Here is an 18,797-nt window from a genome sequence, read left to right as displayed (position 1 = left end):
AAAAGAAGCTGCCTCTGGGTGGTAAATCGCCATAGAACAAGCCACTGAGCTGTTGTTCGTTCCTGGTAAAGCGCTTCTCTCTTTGTATGCAAATTATTATAACCCTGGGGAAGTCTCCCTATGGGTGATGGGGGAAACCAGACGTGGACTCCTTGCCCAGTGTGCTTAGAGGAATGTGGCTGCACCTCACTGATGAGGCCCATAGGAGGCCGAAACGATCGTCTGGGGTTGTCATGTTCCTTGTTCAGAGGAGAATTGCCTGGTATTTCGGGGCTGGACTGACCTTACTTGGCGGGATCAGACTGATATACTTCAGGAAAGTTTTCTTCGGTGAAAAGCACACTGGTCTAAAAGAAGCTGCCTCCGGGTGGTAAATCGCCATAGAACAAGCCACTGAGCTGTTGTTCGTTCCTGGTAAAGCGCTTCTCTCCTTGTATGCAAATTATTATAACCCTGGGGAAGTCTCCCTATGGGTGATGGGGGAAACCAGACGTGGACTCCTTGCCCAGTGTGCTTAGAGGAATGTGGCTGCACCTCACTGACGAGGCCCATAGGAGGCCGAAACGATCGTCTGGGGTTGTCATGTTCCTTGTTCAGAGGAGAATTGCCTGGTATTTCGGGGCTGGACTGACCTTACTTGGCGGGATCAGACTGATATACTTCAGGAAAGTTTTCTTCGGTGAAAAGCACACTGGTCTAAAAGAAGCTGCCTCTGGGTGGTAAATCGCCATAGAACAAGCCACTGAGCTGTTGTTCGTTCCTGGTAAAGCGCTTCTCTCTTTGTATGCAAATTATTATAACCCTGGGGAAGTCTCCCTATGGGTGATGGGGGAAACCAGACGTGGACTCCTTGCCCAGTGTGCTTAGAGGAATGTGGCTGCACCTCACTGACGAGGCCCATAGGAGGCCGAAACGATCGTCTGGGGTTGTCATGTTCCTTGTTCAGAGGAGAATTGCCTGGTATTTCGGGGCTGGACTGACCTTACTTGGCGGGATCAGACTGATATACTTCAGGAAAGTTTTCTTCGGTGAAAAGCACACTGGTCTAAAAGAAGCTGCCTCCGGGTTGGTAAATCGCCATAGAACAAGCCACTGAGCTGTTGTTCGTTCCTGGTAAAGCGCTTCTCTCCTTGTATGCAAATTATTATAACACTGGGGAAGTCTCCCTATGGGTGATGGGGGAAACCAGACGTGGACTCCTTGCCCAGTGTGCTTAGAGGAATGTGGCTGCACCTCACTGACGAGGCCCATAGGAGGCCGAAACGATCGTCTGGGGTTGTCATGTTCCTTGTTCAGAGGAGAATTGCCTGGTATTTCGGGGCTGGACTGACCTTACTTGGCGGGATCAGACTGATATACTTCAGGAAAGTTTTCTTCGGTGAAAAGCACACTGGTCTAAAAGAAGCTGCCTCCGGGTGGTAAATCGCCATAGAACATGCCACTGAGCTGTTGTTCGTTCCTGGTAAAGCGCTTCTCTCTTTGTATGCAAATTATTATAACCCTGGGGAAGTCTCCCTATGGGTGATGGGGGAAACCAGACGTGGACTCCTTGCCCAGTGTGCTTAGAGGAATGTGGCTGCACCTCACTGACGAGGCCCATAGGAGGCCGAAACGATCGTCTGGGGTTGTCATGTTCCTTGTTCAGAGGAGAATTGCCTGGTATTTCGGGGCTGGACTGACCTTCCTTGGCGGGATCAGACTGATATACTTCAGGAAAGTTTTCTTCGGTGAAAAGCACACTGGTCTAAAAGAAGCTGCCTCCAGGTGGTAAATCGCCATAGAACAAGCCACTGAGCTGTTGTTCGTTCCTGGTAAAGCGCTTCTCTCTTTGTATGCAAATTATTATAACCCTGGGGAAGTCTCCCTATGGGTGATGGGGGAAACCAGACGTGGACTCCTTGCCCAGTGTGCTTAGAGGAATGTGGCTGCACCTCACTGACGAGGCCCATAGGAGGCCGAAGCGATCGTCTGGGGTTGTCATGTTCCTTGTTCAGAGGAGAATTGCCTGGTATTTCGGGGCTGGACTGACCTTACTTGGCGGGATCAGACTGATATACTTCAGGAAAGTTTTCTTCGGTGAAAAGCACACTGGTCTAAAAGAAGCTGCCTCCGGGTGGTAAATCGCCATTGAACAAGCCACTGAGCTGTTGTTCGTTCCTGGTAAAGCGCTTCTCTCTTTGTATGCAAATTATTATAACCCTGGGGAAGTCTCCCTATGGGTGATGGGGGAAACCAGACGTGGACTCCTTGCCCAGTGTGCTTAGAGGAATGTGGCTGCACCTCACTGACGAGGCCCATAGGAGGCCGAAACGATCGTCTGGGGTTGTCATGTTCCTTGTTCAGAGGAGAATTACCTGGTATTTCGGGGCTGGACTGACCTTACTTGGCGGGATCAGACTGATATACTTCAGGAAAGTTTTCTTCGGTGAAAAGCACACTGGTCTAAAAGAAGCTGCCTCCGGGTGGTAAATCGCCATAGAACAAGCCACTGAGCTGTTGTTCGTTCCTGGTAAAGCGCTTCTCTCTTTGTATGCAGACTCAAAATTTATATCAGAATTTGTTATAGTATCCTTTATTTTTTCTAAAATTGTCTTGGCCTCTTTATTAGTGATTGGTATTTTCTCACATTCTGCATTACAATTAACATCACTGTTATTATTAAATACATTTTTGTTTTGTACATTTATACTGCAGTTTTCATTGTTTATATGTTGTTCTTTACTTTTCAGATTACTTTGTTCATTTTTTCCAAGTCTTGATCTAAAAGTCTGAACAGATCGAGGTCGTGGGAAATTAAATCTACAAGTAGTACCTTTTTTCTTACAAGTTTTGCAATGCTTTGTGCTATGTTTCTGAACACAGGTAACAATCTCATTCTGTTCCTCATCATTTCCTGAAGTTGGAATTTCACATGTAACATACTTGTTTACAAACTATACAACTGCTATGTCATCGTCTTTATCAATTTGAGGTGCATTTTCAATCCAAAAGAGGCAATGCACATGAGGAGATCCACATTGTTGAAATTCAACTCTGTAAAAATAGTCTATAATCTTTCCTATTGGAGCTGCCGGTGACATTACACTTTTTAAGAAATAGCGGAATCTGTAATCAAACATTCTGGCATCTCTTACTGAATTTTTTTGCAATAAAGCACATTTTAAACTCCCGTCAAGCTCTTCCGCTTGCTGTTTTTTGTCTTCTTGTTGAAGGATTGTTTCTAAAAATTCTTTCCATCTCATGTCTGCTGATGAAAATAAACAGAACCATGTTGGAATACCCAGTTGTCTCACCATTGCAAAAAGATCTTTTTGTACAGACTGCCAAAATGGAGGTGTGCCTCGAATAGGTTTCAAAAACTTAAATCCTTCATCATGCTTAAAGGGACATTAAAGCCAAATTTTTTCTTTCATGATTCAGATGGAGAATACCATTTTAAACAACTTTCTAATTTGCTTCTATTATCTAATTTTCTTCCTTCTCTTGATATTCTTTCCTAGAAAGCATATCTAGATAGGCTCAGTAGCTTCTGATTGGTGGCTGCACATAGATGCCTCATGTGATTGGCTCACCCATGTGTATTGCTATTTCTTTAACAAAAGATATCTAAAGAATGAAGCAAATTAGATAATAGAAGTAAATAGGAATGTTGTTTAAAATTATATTTTCTATCTGAATCATGAAAGAAAATGTTGGGGTTTAATGTCCCTTTAAGTATATTTTTTAAACTTCCTGTGTGACTCAACATATGGGATGATATCTTTTTACCATCTTTTTCATTACATCCTTTTCGTAAAGCAATGGACACATTGGACACAATTTGATTCATATATTGTGCATAAAAAATAAAATCTATGTTCTTAGCAAATCTTTCATCAGCATTTAGTAACCTAGTTTGAAAGTATCGTACTAATGTTATCTTTTCATTACATTTAACATAGTTGGTCCTCCTGTAGGATACAACACAGGGAATGCCTTTCCTTCATTACTTCCATCCATAAGCAACTTTACAGGATCATTTCCTTCAGCTGGTGCAACACACAATATGCTGTCAAAATGCTGGTCAAGTATTTCTTGTGCAATATCAACAGGTGGTTGTAAGTATGTATCTAAAAACAGTCTATGGTTGTTAGAATCAAGCTCTGAGTGGTTATCATTTTGTTCTTCAATGTCATCAATATCTGAATTATTTGACAGACAGCATTGTTCTTTGTTATTATACTCTTCACCCTGTTGTTCGTCTTTTAATAAGGGGTTTATCCCATCATTGTTTACATGTACATCTTCATACCACTTATTGTTTTCTATAAGGAATTCTAATGCATTTATCACGTGATCATTGCGCACAAACTGGTATTCATAATGACCTTTGTAGGTGAGCTTCCTTTTTAATTTCTCTTTGATCAGCAAATCATCAGCTTCACACCTGGTAACTTTATCTATGCTTGATGGCACACAGACAACTGATCCATGAACTCCATGCTGTCCCCCTTTTGGTAATGCCAGCAATTTCATGAATGGGATATGTCGGGCAATGAGATGCTGCTCAAGAGAATTTAAACACTTAAAGGGACAGTCTACCTTCATAACAATGTGATCTATTTCATTAGTTTGAGCCTTAATGAGTTGTCCTACCTGTTTGTCAGCATGCTGCCCACAACGGTCTCAGTTATATTTAAAATCCAATCACTCCGTTTTTGATTTGCAAATAGCCCCTGAACTCCACCTACTGCCGTCTTCTTCATTTACAGGATATTTTTTTTCTTTTCAAATTTTGTGCACGTGAATGTTGATGACGTCACCGCATTGTGCGCCTAGTTACTGCGCATGAGCAAACTCGACCGGAAGTGCTGGGGACCGTTTTTAGACTTGAACAGTTATTCTACAGATGCCGCCACAGCACTGAAACAGCGCTAGTCCGAGTGCTAAATGATCTCCTCATGGCAAGATACAAAGGTGATTACTCCATTCTAATCCTCCTGGATCTCTCAGCTGCATTTGATACCATTGACCATAGGATTCTAATAGAGCGCTTGCAGTACATCTGTGGTCTAGGAGGCACAGTCCTTAACTGGTTTAAATCTTTCCTCGCTGGTAGATCAAAGAGAGTAATATCAGGATCAAGCTCATCAGCACCAACAGAACTGGCCTGCGGAGTTCCACAAGGATCTATCCTGTCTCCCATGCTATTCGCAATTTACTTACTACCACTGAGGGACATCATTAACCGACAGGGCCTAAGGTATCATTGTTACGCTGATGACACACAACTCTACTTCTGCTTTGCTCCAGATACTACAGACCCAGCATGCCGCATAAACAGTTGCTTAACAGACCTCATAGAATGGATGAATGCTAGCTGTCTCAAAGTGAACCCAGACAAAACAGAGTTACTCTTGGTGAGGGGACCCCGGGCATCAAAAATATCCCACGATCACCCAACTGGCCTGGAGCTTGGAGGCTCTGAACTCGTTAGTTCAGCAAAGGTACGAAACCTCGGAGTGCTGATTGACGCTGGACTATCTTTTAAACAGCAGATTTCCTCCGTAATAAAATCTGCCTACTTTCATCTGAAAAACATAGCCAGGATACAACACTTAATTCCACCGGATGATATGCCAACATTAATCCATGCATTTGTATCCTGTAGGCTAGATTACTGCAATGCACTTTACTTGGGCCTCCCAAAAAAAGAACTCCATCGCCTTCAGACAGTACAAAAGGCAGCAGCCAGACTGTTGACCAATCAAACTCGCTCCTGCCACATAACACCTGTTCTCCACTCCCTGCATTGGCTTCCAATTAAATGGCAAACATATTTTAAAATTGGCCTGCTGACCTTCAAAGCCTTAAACAACCAAGGCCCACAGTACCTGAAAGAGCTCCTGACTCCCTACATCCCATCCCATTCACTTAGGTCAGCCAACACATCCCTCCTCTCAGTGCCAAGAATAATGACAAACTCAGGCTCCAGAGCATTCTGCCACGCTGCCCCTACTTTCTGGAACTCTTTACCGTGCGCAATCAGAGAGGCACCGTCCTTGCAGACTTTTAAAAAAAAGCTAAAGACCCACCTCTTCCATCAGGCATTCAGTCCGCTTATCTGACCTTCAGAAACTCCTAACTTTTATGTCTTATGTTGGTATATTTGTAAAGTGCTTTGAGTCTCACAGGGAGAAAAGCGCTATATAAATCGCAAATTATTATTATAATTATTATACAAGCCAGCCAGGACAGATCGATTTTGTTTTGTCTCCAGCGCAGCAGAATATTATATGGTCAACTTCAGACCTGTGAGTATCTTGTCATGTTATGAGACTATCTATCATTCCTGTCTAAATGTTAGCCAACTGGGCAAGTAAAATCCACTACACTGACGATCCAATTTTTGACCTCCCTAATATTTCTATCACTTCTAACTTTAGTTTTCGTCAATTATTTATTGCTTTGACCTGGAGCTGCCTGATTCAGTCTCTGGTGACTGCGTGTTGAGCTGTGAGTAATATGTTTTCTGCCACAAGCCTGCAGCATTATTCATATAAAGAGATGTGTGGTGGTTTATTTTTATCTTTGGATAAGCAACAAGTCTGTGACTCATAAGATAACTATCACCAGGTATATTTTGGTCTAGAGATGGTTACAAACTAGTTTACAGTAACAGAGAAAAAAAAACTCATACACTATTGTTATAGCATATTAAACATCATAATAATGTAAATAAATATTCAGCAGTATTACACATTGGGGATACCTTTGCAACAAACTAAGAAAGATAAGAGCAGACTGCATGTCACCCACAAACACAGACACTCTCTATAACATATACAGAAACCCAACACACACAGTACAAAATTGCATATCACAAGTATAGAACTCCTAACATAAACTGTAAACCTTGTAAAGTATATACTGTATAGCACAAGCTGAGAACTAGAATTATAGATCCCCCTAGTAAGCACCGGCAAAAGTATGAGATCACCATAGTAATATACATACATAAACACCTACACCTACAACCTGCACCCACTTATACTAATATACACACTGTCATACATAAAGTGACTGTCAGAAATATAAAATCATTTTCACAAATACAACACATGTACAAATACAGTTCAGTACTAAGGTAATGTGATAAATATAGCATTTTTCCACAAATACTACCATATATACATTTTCATCACAGTAATATGTTATATTTATCACAGTAGCTATATGTAGTAGTGAAACTGTATAACATATTTTCACAAATGCTACCATATATACAGTTCAGTACTACATATAGCTACTGAGATAAATATATTTTCACAAATAGTCCATTCTTTGCAGCCTTGGAGACTTACTGCCACCAAAATATGTAAGAGGAAAAGTGTTAAATTAACCTTTATGCACCATAATGTTTTAAAACTGTTAGTCTTGATTTCATTCCATTTCATTTCATTCCATATTTAATCAATATAAGATGTGCTGAAACATTTTTATTATGGCAAATGTGCATTATATATATATATATATATATATATATATATATATATATATATATATATATATATATATATATATATATATATATATATATAATATCTATATCTTGGGTGGCATAACAGATTTGGAAAAAACGATTTGTAAATAAAATTTAGTTGTAAAGTCACCCTTTACAATGGTTTTACTTGTCATAAATAAGTTCAAATTCTTAATCAAATATAGTAAACTTGCAATTAGAAGGATAGAAAGGGGTCTGTAAATAAAAATGGTCGTTTAAGAATCTTGTCAAATGCAACTTATACTGTCCCTGATAACTTGCTATAGTAATGTAAAACAAAAATTACAAAAATATTATGGTAAGTCTAAGGAGTAAAATATTTAGACAGATATCTCTTTTTAATCATTTTTCCCTCAGACTTGCTTTAATTAGCCCCTTGGCAGCCATTGACTTTGCTTATAAATAATGCCTACATTTATTTTTTTTATTTTTTATTTTTTTGAATAATTTTTATTGAGGTCATAAAAGTAACAGCAAAACAGATAATATGTCCGGACACATTTCCAAGTTAATAAAAGCTATGATACACAAACACATAATAGAGCTAAGACATTGGATTACAAATACTGCCATTGCGAACACTATATCTAAACCTCAGCGGTACTATGGAGAAACGTGTGAAGACTTTTCTTATACGGAATAGTATGTTCAAAGGAGATAGAGTAGCTCTTGAAACGGGCAATGACACTATGTCTGAGATTGTAATCAGAAATTATATGGTAATTGGGCTTAACCAGAATGGAAAGTGGTGTATGGCAAAAATGAATGTATTTGTATATATATATATATATATATATATATATATATATATATATAGAGAGAGAGAGAGAGAGAGAGAGAGAGAGAGAGAGAGAGAGAGAGAGAGAGAGAGATAGTGGAGTTATCCAGGTTAACTAGCCTATATGATGATCGTATTTAAGTGATCTTTCATGTATCCCCTATGTAGGATCAGAATTAGCAGACAAAATGATACATTATGAACACTATTGTCAGCCGCTCTGGAATCAATCCGGGATGTAACCCAACTGCTAGCGTGAATTGAAAGCACACGCTAGCACACTGAGAAATATCCAGGACGTGACCCACTCAGGAAGCAGATTAGAAGATAACAAAAATGAATATTGTTCCAGAATGCAGGAAAGCCACAAAGGATAAAACGTCCCTTTAAGTAGTACAAAGAACAAAAAGGAAATGCTCTTACTTTGAAGCTTCTGAAAAAAGGTCCTCTTTAGCAGGCTTGTAAAACAAAGGAAAAGTTCTCTTTTGCAGCTTGTAAAAGTATAATGTCCCTTTAAGCAGGTTTATAACAAACAGAAAGGCAAAGTTCTCTTTTGCAGCTTGTAAAAGTAAATGTCCCTTTTAAGCAGGTGTATAACAAACAGAAAGGCAAAGTTCTCTTTTGCAGCTTGTAAAAGTATAATGTCCCTTTAAGCAGGTTTATAACAAACAGAAAGGCAAAGTTCTCTTTTGCAGCTTGTAAAAGTAAATGTCCCTTTTAAGCAGGTGTATAACAAACAGAAAGGCAAAGTTCTCTTTTGCAGCTTGTAAAAGTAAATGTCCCTTTTAAGCAGGTGTATAACAAAGAATAGGTTTAAAGGTAAAGGCCAAAGCAAGGTCAGGCAGGCAGAAGTCGGCATCCAAATATCAGCAAAAGGTATAGGCAAAAGACAGGGTCAGGCAAGCAGAAGTCGGCATCCAAGTGTCAGCAAAAGGGTAATAGCTACAGGCAAGGTCAGGCAGGCAGAAGTCAATGTCCAAATATCAGCAAGTAGGGATTAGGCAAGAGGCTTGGTCAGGCAGGCAGAAGTCGGTACACAGAAGAATAAAACTGATATGGTACTCACAATCCAGGGAAACAATCAAACGGGCCCAGATTCAGATCTCCCGCCGAGATTTAAAGGGCAGGAGCGTAACCGTCATCAGAGGGGTGTGAGAGAAAGCGTCATGTTGCTAAGCAACATGACGTCAGAGACACAGAGGAGTTCCGGGAGCCGCGGCGACACGGCGATGAACGGAAGCGCTCATGACAGCACCCCCTCCTCAAGGGCCCCTCCGGGGGACAGGACCAGGTCTATCAGGATGAGTCTTGTGGAAGGTCTTGACCAATATTGGAGCATTTACTTGATGAGCAGGTTCCCAAGAACGTTCCGTGACTGGATAACCCTTCCAATGAATGAGATAATACAATTTCTTGCCCCGCAATTTGGAATCTAGAATATGGCTGATCTCAAACTCAGGATGTCCATGCACCAATAACGGTGGAGGTTTAGAAAAAGGCTTAGAATACCTGTTAATCATCACAGGTTTTAAAAGAGAAACATGGAATACCGGATGGACTTTGAGAGACTTGGGTAAAGCTACCCGATAAGCAGTGGAACATACCTGACCCATTATTCGGAAAGGACCCACATATCGTGGTCCCAATTTGTTAGAAGGTTGTTTCAGGCGAAGAAATCGAGAGGAAATCCAAACTTTATCACCAGGGCGATATTTGGGAGCCTTTTTCCGTCGAAGATCCGAAAAGAACTTGTAACGTCTAGAAGTTACAGAAAGAATACGATGTATCTTCTGCCAATGTCGAGTTAATCTTCGGGCTGTAAGATCAGAAGCAGGATTCACTGTGGAGGAAGTATGCAAAGGGAACGTCCTAGGCTGATATCCGTAAGCTGCATGAAAAGGAGAAGTCTGAAGGGAGGAATTGTACCGGGCATTATGGGCCAATTCAGCCAAAGGAAGGTAAGAAGTCCAGTTAGAATGATAATGATCCACATAATGTCTAAGATATGTTTCAAGACACTGGTTTACTCTTTCAGTCTGACCATTCGATTGTGGGTGGTGAGAAGTAGAGAGAGATATAGTAGTACCAAAATGTTTACAAAGTGACCTCCAAAATCGAGAAACGAATTGTACCCCTCTATCTGAAACAATATCAAGAGGAAATCCATGGATTCTTACAATATGTAGAATAAAAAGTTCAGAGAGTCTTTTGGCAGATGGTAATCCTGGCAAGGGTACAAAATGAGCCGTCTTAGTGAACCTGTCGACCACCACCCAGATAGTATTGTTCCCAGTGGACAAGGGAAGATCGGTAATAAAGTCCATGGATACATGAGTCCAAGGCTGGTGAGGTATAGGCAATGGTTGGAGTAATCCTGAAGGAAGTTGGCGTGGAGTTTTGTTCATAGCACATTGTGTGCATACTGAGACGTAATCCTTCACATCTTGAGAGAGTGTAGGCCACCAGACATGTTGTTTGAGGTTTCGAGTGGTAATACTGATGCCAGGATGTCCAGAAAGGGGACTATCATGAGCCCAAAATAAAATCTTGGAACGAAGGCGTTCAGGAACAAAGAGTAAACCATTGGAAGGTTTACAGGACAAAGGAAGACGCTCTTGAGCGGACTGTAATTCTTGTAACCAAGAAGTTGTTAACTGGGCAATGACTTCATGAGGTTGGAGAATGGTACCAGACTCAGGAACTGGGGTATCTTGAAATTGTCTGGAAAGTGCGTCTGCTTTAATATTTTTTGAACCAGGTATGTAAGACAAATTATAGTGAAACCGAGAGAAGAATAAGGACCAGCGTGCTTGCCTGGAATTTAGTCGTTTGGCTGTTTGGAGATACAGAAGGTTCTTATGATCAGTAAGTATAGTAAATGGCAAAGAAGTACCTTCCAGCCAATGTCTCCATTCATCCAATGCCATCTTGATGGCAAGCAACTCTTTATTCCCTACGTCATAGTTAAATTCGGAAGGAGTGAATTTTTTAGAGAAAAAAGCAACAGGATGAATCCTTCCAGTCTCTGGTATTCGTTGAGACAGAACCGCTCCAGCAGCAACAGAGGAAGCATCCACCTCCAGAATAAATTGAAACTCAGGATTTGGATGACGAAGGATAGGAGCTGAGGAAAAAGCTTCTTTGAGAGATTCAAAAGCTTCTATAGCCTCAGACGGCCATACTTTACAGTTTTGTCCTTTTCTTGTGAGAGAAGTAAGAGGAGAAGTAATAGTAGCAAAATTCTTGATGAACTTTCTGTAATAATTGGCGAAGCCTAGGAAACGTTGTAAAGCCTTCAAAGAATCAGGTCTAGGCCAATCCAAAATGGCAGAAAGTTTAGTAGGGTCCATTTCGAATCCAGATGCCGATATTACATAACCCAGAAAGGGTATGATTTTTTGATGGAAAGAACATTTCTCCAGTTTAGCAAACAGATGGAATTCTCTTAGACGTTGAAGTACTTTCTTGACGTGGTGCACATGATCTTGGTGGTTCTGAGAAAAAATTAAGATGTCGTCCAGGTATATGATAACAAAAATATTCAAAAAATCACGAAAGATCTCATTTACAAAATGCTGGAAAACCGCCGGAGCATTGCATAGCCCAAAGGGCATGACCAAATATTCATAATGCCCAAATCGAGTGTTAAAGGCAGTCTTCCACTCATCTCCTTTGCGTATACGGATCAAGTTGTATGCACCACGTAGGTCGAGTTTGGTGAAAATGGTGGCTCCCTGAAGATAAGTAAAAAGTTCAGGAATAAGGGGCAGAGGATAACTGTTCTTGATGGTAATCTGATTCAATCCACGATAATCAATACAGGGTCTTAATCCGCCATCCTTTTTTCCCACAAAAAAGAAACCAGCCCCTACAGGGGAAGAGGAGGGTCGAATAAATCCTCTAGCCAGATTGTCTTTTATATATTCTTCCAGAGCCATGTTTTCTGGTTTAGAAAGTGGATATGTTTTGCCTCGAGGATAGGCAGCCCCAGGAAGGAGGTCAATGGGACAATCAAAAGGGCGATGAGGAGGAAGACGTTCCGCTTCTTTTTTGGAGAAGACATCCACAAAGTCATGGTAATGCATAGGTAAGGATTCCGGAGTTTCAACTGTGAGAGCAATAGTGAGTGGTAACTTAGTAATCTCTTGAAGACATTTAGTCTGGCATGTAGATCCCCAGGAAGTGAGTTCACCGAAAGTCCAAGAAAAAATGGGATTGTGAGTCTGGAGCCAGGGTAATCCCAAGATAATGGGAAATTGCGGAGTGGGAATGACATCGAAACAAATTGTCTCAGAATGAAGTATTCCTACGGTGAGGATTAAGGGTTGAGTAGAAAACTGAATGTATCCAGAACCCAAAGGATCTCCACTGACCGTAGAGACTGAAATGGAATACTCCTTCTTTAGTAAGGGTATAGAATGAGTAGAAACAAATGTAGAGTCAATGAACACACCTCCAGCACCAGAATCAATTAGGGCTTGGGTATAGATCTTCTTTTGTCCAATTAGAAGAGTTACTGGAACAAAGAGTTTCTTGTATAGGGAATGACCACTATTTTGGCTTAACTCAGTTCCCTGGACTAGAGTTAAGCCCTGGCTTTTACTGGCCTAGTAGGACAATCCCTTAATAAATGTCCTTTAAGGCCACAGTACAGACATAAGCCAAGAGTCCGTCTTCTTAAGCGTTCAGTCTCAGTTAATTTTATACTTCCTACTTCCATGGGTTCAGCCTGATCAGTAGTAGGAGAGGCTGGAGTGACTGGACTAGAAAAACGAGGAGCTAAACGAAAAGGAGTTCGAGTGGCAGTCCTCTGTGTTCTATCCTTTTCTTGTTGGCGTTCACGAAACCTGGCGTCGAGACAGATACAGAGATTTATTAAGGCTTCTAAGGACTCTGGAAGTTCACGATACACCAATTCATCCTTGAGACGCTCAGAAAGTCCTTTACGGAAAGCGGCTCTGAGTGCTCCCTGATTCCAAGTGGTTTCAGAGGCAAGGGTGCGGAACTCAATTGCATATTGAGAGACTGGTTGATTTCCTTGACGTAAATCCAGGAGAGTTGCTTCAGCAGCGGATGACCTTCCAGGTTTATCGAATACGTTTGAGAATGTAGATAGAAATGTATCAACATCCAACAGTATAGGATCATTCTTTTCTAGCAAAGGTGACACCCAAGCCAAGGCTTTTCCTTTCATTAAGGAAATAAGAAACGTGATTCTAGAAGAGGCAGTAGCAAAGAGAGTAGGGCTATTTCGGAAATGAAGACGGCATTGATTCAAAAAGCCTCTACATTCTTCAGGATTCCCATCATATTTATCCGGAAGAGGAATCCTGGGACTTAGTTGTACCTGAGACTGATTGTTAGGAATCGGAGGAGGTAATGCCTCAATCGGATTTGGATTGGGATTAGGATTGGGAGGTGCGGTAGCAACCAAATTTTGTAATAGAGCAGTAATTTGATCAAGTTTAGTGTCCAGAGACTGCAAGTGAGTGGCATGAGAACCCAAGAGCTGTCCCTGGTGAGCCACGGCCATAGATAATTCAGTGGGGTCCATTTTTATGGCCCGTTTGTAATGTCAGCCGCTCTGGAATCAATCCGGGATGTAACCCAACTGCTAGCGTGAATTGAAAGCACACGCTAGCACACTGAGAAATATCCAGGACGTGACCCACTCAGGAAGCAGATTAGAAGATAACAAAAATGAATATTGTTCCAGAATGCAGGAAAGCCACAAAGGATAAAACGTCCCTTTAAGTAGTACAAAGAACAAAAAGGAAATGCTCTTACTTTGAAGCTTCTGAAAAAAGGTCCTCTTTAGCAGGCTTGTAAAACAAAGGAAAAGTTCTCTTTTGCAGCTTGTAAAAGTATAATGTCCCTTTAAGCAGGTTTATAACAAACAGAAAGGCAAAGTTCTCTTTTGCAGCTTGTAAAAGTAAATGTCCCTTTTAAGCAGGTGTATAACAAACAGAAAGGCAAAGTTCTCTTTTGCAGCTTGTAAAAGTATAATGTCCCTTTAAGCAGGTTTATAACAAACAGAAAGGCAAAGTTCTCTTTTGCAGCTTGTAAAAGTAAATGTCCCTTTTAAGCAGGTGTATAACAAACAGAAAGGCAAAGTTCTCTTTTGCAGCTTGTAAAAGTAAATGTCCCTTTTAAGCAGGTGTATAACAAAGAATAGGTTTAAAGGTAAAGGCCAAAGCAAGGTCAGGCAGGCAGAAGTCGGCATCCAAATATCAGCAAAAGGTATAGGCAAAAGACAGGGTCAGGCAAGCAGAAGTCGGCATCCAAGTGTCAGCAAAAGGGTAATAGCTACAGGCAAGGTCAGGCAGGCAGAAGTCAATGTCCAAATATCAGCAAGTAGGGATTAGGCAAGAGGCTTGGTCAGGCAGGCAGAAGTCGGTACACAGAAGAATAAAACTGATATGGTACTCACAATCCAGGGAAACAATCAAACGGGCCCAGATTCAGATCTCCCGCCGAGATTTAAAGGGCAGGAGCGTAACCGTCATCAGAGGGGTGTGAGAGAAAGCGTCATGTTGCTAAGCAACATGACGTCAGAGACACAGAGGAGTTCCGGGAGCCGCGGCGACACGGCGATGAACGGAAGCGCTCATGACAACTATGAGTATGTATCTCTACAAGTATATAAAGGGTAGTATCAAAAGATAAATCAGTATCACACAAACATAAGAAAATATGGCAAGAATTAAAGGTTTGAATGCAATATGGTTTGTTATTACTTATCCACGGGGCCAATACAATCTAATTAAGTAGCAAGTTTAAGCGAACTTATATTAAAAAAAAAACAACAAAAAAAAAAACTCAGACAGCAACAACAAACCTGCTTGCATATAATAAGGAATAAGAAAGAGTGGTCACATATGGCAACACAGCCAGCCCAGGCTAATAGTATATCTAAGTATAATGTAGAGATATGTGTCTAGAAGGAACATATCATAATATGGTTGAATACCTGTGCCCCTGTGTGTAACCTAATAGAAACACCCCTTTATATTACCAATGAAAATGTAAATAGCTGCTATCATTTAGATAGCTTCAACCTCTAAAGTAGTGTGAGTTAGTAGTAGAAAATTACAAGTCTGTCATAGAGGTTTGAAATCAACCTAATAAGCTGTAGAGTGAAGCCACCGCCATGCCCAATATAGCCACAAGATACAGAGAATAATACATATAGAAAGCACTTTGAAAACGGTAATAAAGCAACCAAACTTTGGGATAAACAAGTCCAGCACCAAGTTGTACATTGATGCACATATGATGAAGTCGTCAACCCACCAAGGTGCCTGGCTTATAGACTGTGAGATTCCTCCTATAGATATATACAGATCTCTATGATAAAATATACAGGGGCACAGCATAAAATATATAACACAGTATAGTAGGTGGCATTCAAACAGGACCCACCCTGACCATACGGTGTGCGTAAGCTGAGTCGGACTGCTATATAGTTATCTGTATAAGGGGTAATCATATAGAGAGAGAGGAGCACACTTGTTAACCTATAAAGAGAAATCATCCCCTACCTCATACATAAATAATCAGTTTCCTTAGAGCTGGGTTAAATATGACAATATAAAGAACCTGTATATAAAATGTTACACGTGCTTAGATCAAAACAGTGAGATAGCATATAAAAAGGAGAGCCCAAGTGGGTTACATATGATGACAGATATTACTACATATTCAGAGCTCCTAACTAGATATCAATCTAAACAAGCAACATATTTTTGCATATATATGGGAGCTAATTAACAGATTCAACTGACATACTAGTAGTACCTATGAAGCTAGCAAACAAGCTCATATATTGGATATCTATAAATATAAGGTTGCCTAGCTAATAATATCATCTCAAAGTACTTAGCTGTTCATGACATTACCAACAAGGATAAGTCTTGAAAATATATGACATCAACCTCAAATGAAGAGCATATGAAAATAAAGGGATCAAGCAATAAACAGTTAATATATGAGTCACAATAGATATGTAAGTTGAGTATCATAACAATAATTAGGCAAACAGACCAGCACAAAGAGCAGTATAGTACAGTTGAAGTCACAAGACTGGATGAGTCCCCAAGGCTTGATGGTTAAAAGAGGAGTAATACAGGAACAACTGTAAACTATTGGGACCTGATAAACAAAGCCCTGATGTGCATACACCTACATACGTATAAACAGCACATAGTGATAATAGGGTTAAATCTAATTACAGTCTAGCTACATTGCTCTCTATTGTTAAATTTAGTCCAGGTGTGGCCTCTCTTTAATGAACATAACTAGCCTGCTTCAAAGTAAGAGAGAGCCAGCATGTATTCCAACGATCGTCTTACTCCCTGAACCAACTGAGGTGCTATGGGGACCAGGCTTTTGTGATCGTGGGGGGGACATCCCTGGTGTCTGCAAGGGTCTGTGCTTAAGGAGGGCACACTCTTGATCCGGCTGTAACAGGGAGTCCGTTAGTGGGGAAGAAAGTACCTTGGAAAGGATGGTCTAACATCTGGTATACAACGTTACTCGTGTGGGTTTAACGTATCCGAGGATCACACCGCCCTGTGACCTGTCCATCGTTTTGTGGTGTGTGGCCGTTGAGCCTCTTGTCTCTCCAGGAAGGACCTCCATATCCTCCCTCGGAGCGGGCAGGGGGAACTGTGCTCCGCACTGGTCAAGCAAGTCCCGGATAGGCCACACCACGCTCGAGTTAGACTCGCTCCATGTGGAACTGCAAGATCTTGCGCCCATAGTTAGCAGTATCGTCTCTGTGTTCACCGCTGCCTGTAAGGACTGGGAGTTAGCCGCAATGGTCTGGCAACCCATCTCCATTGCCTCGAGTGGAGCTGCCGAGTACCCTATGTTCCTGCATGTGTTCGTCAGGTCAGCAAATTTGTTATCCATGTGGCGCCCGAAGGCCTCTAGCTGGGCCACCAGGACAGCAATGAATTCCTCCTCAAGCATAGTTGTGGTTAAGCCTGTAGTAGGGTGACACATTTAATCTGAATGATAGATTAGCGCCCCTGATCCCAGTGGGAGAAGGTGTCTCTTGTACATAGAAGAAATACCACACAGGGCCGTAGTGGTCTGAGTTGAGGTTCAGATTCCAATTTTTACATATATAAAAGTTATTTTGGTTGAGCCATCAGCTAGTTTGAAGACCCTTCGTAGTTATAAATAGTTAGTTAATCGGGAACCATTAGGTAAACGGCAGTTTAGTAAGGATTATGCTGGAGAGTCTATAATTTGCGTCTAATCGCCATCTTGGCCTGGCTCCGCCCCCTTTTGTTTGTTTTTTAAACAACCACTTTGTGCTGCAAAAACTTTGTACAAAGTTCATTAAAAATATAGATCCTGTATATAACTGGATAAAGTCAACTCTGTTTTTGAAACAGTTGATTTTAAAATAAATAACTTTAGTTAAACCCCAGTTAAAGGACTGTTAAACAATCTGTTTTATTGTTGTATTAAAAAAAAAAAAAAAAAAAACACTAAGCAGTTGCTTAAAGTTCATTGTAAAATTGTCTCCCTTGATGTGTTCCCCATGACTTGTTATAACAGCTGCAGCATATAAATTGTATGAGACTGTACTAATTTATCTTTATTTTTTTTTAAATAAATAGCTGGGTTTGCTCTTTAAAACCCATAAAAATAGGCTTGGCTTGCTGACAGATCAGATCTCGTTATATTATACAAGCAGATTTTAAAAGGTGACATTAGGATGAATAATAAGAAGCAGATATCAGAGAAATCATAGAAATTGGCGTTAGATTCCCTTAAAGGTAATCAAAGTATAGTCATTAGAAACTCCGATAAGGGAGGAAACATCGTAATTTTAAATAAGAGTGACTACTTAGAAGAGGCGCAGCGCCAATTAAATGACTCCACTACATATATCCCCTTAATTGGAAATCCAACAAATATGTTTAAACGAGAATTATTATCTTTATTAGATGATGGTATCTGTCTAGGTGTCTTTAAGCCTGAGGATGTGGAAGTGCTGAATTTCCCATTACACCACTTTTTCACTATTTGCCTAAAGTGCATAAAAATCCAATACGGCGGCCGGGAAGGCCGATAGTGTCGGGCATTGGGTTCCTGCTTGAACCCCTTTCCGAGTGGTTGGATTCAATACTTCAGCCGATAGTGAATAAGTTGTTCAGTTACTTGAGAGACTCATCTCATTTATTGGAAGGCCTTAAGAGCATCAAGTTGAGTAAGGATTACTGCTGGGTAGTAGTAGATATTGTATCCCTTTATACAGCCATCCCTCATAATATGGGGATTTTGGCGGTGAGGTATTTTTTGGATAAATATACAGCGTATGAGGAAGATGTTAAGGTTTACATTTGTGCAATTTTAGAGTTTGTGCTTACCCACAATTTTTTGACATTTGATGTAAGTTTTACCTCCAGCGTTGTGGCACAGCAATGGGGGCAAAATTTGCCCCCTGCTTTGCCAACTTGT

General features: G+C 40.7%; 1 pseudogene; it reads right to left on the bottom strand.

Moving 5' to 3' along the window:
- LOC128657828 (uncharacterized) overlaps positions 1 to 17,294 on the bottom strand; it is a 31,305-nt pseudogene extending 14,011 nt beyond the window's left edge.
- Between the last annotated feature and the right edge of the window lie 1,503 nt (positions 17,295 to 18,797).

Source organism: Bombina bombina, chromosome 4 (genome assembly GCF_027579735.1).
Source record: "Bombina bombina isolate aBomBom1 chromosome 4, aBomBom1.pri, whole genome shotgun sequence".
Lineage (NCBI taxonomy): Eukaryota > Metazoa > Chordata > Amphibia > Anura > Bombinatoridae > Bombina > Bombina bombina.
This window is presented reverse-complemented; position numbering and strand designations above follow the sequence as displayed.